We start from the raw sequence: 633 nt of genomic DNA, 5'->3' as shown, positions 1-633 counted from the left end.
AGACTATACTTAACAGTATAGTTCCTCACAGCCAAGTTTGGCCCTGGGACTCAGTTCTGGCCAACAGGATGTGAACAGAGACCAGGTGGACACTTTTCAAGTCACATCCCTTAGAGCAAGCTCTGCTTCCTTTTCTACTCTCCCCATGGATGGGAAACCAGCTTCAACCTTGTGAACTTTGTAGATGGTAGAGCATCAAGACAGAGGCCAGAGCTGCTTACCGCTCTAGGTGGCCTTACTGTCTTCTTGCATCGTTTGCCATGAGAAATCTGCCTACATCCTTATCTTGGTTTTTCTGTCCATAACATGGCTCTTTTTCTCTGACTGCTTTTAAGATTTTCTGTCTGCCACTGATTTAAGCAGACTTTATTTATGATTTTGATGATTTTAAGCAGGTTTCGATTGTGATGTGCCTTTGAATCTTTTCTGCTATGACGTCTAATCTCATCCAGTGTATTTTTCATCTTATACGCCATAGATGATTTCATCTCTAGAAGTTCAACGTGGCCTATAAATATAAATATAAATATATATGTGTATATATATATATGTATATACGTATATATATATGTATGTATGTGTGTGTGTGTATATATATATATATATATATATATATATATATATATATATATA

The sequence above is a fragment of the Lipotes vexillifer genome, unplaced genomic scaffold, assembly GCF_000442215.2.
Source record: "Lipotes vexillifer unplaced genomic scaffold, Lipotes_vexillifer_v1.1 scaffold871, whole genome shotgun sequence".
Lineage (NCBI taxonomy): Eukaryota > Metazoa > Chordata > Mammalia > Artiodactyla > Lipotidae > Lipotes > Lipotes vexillifer.
Note: the sequence above shows the minus strand (reverse complement) of the source record.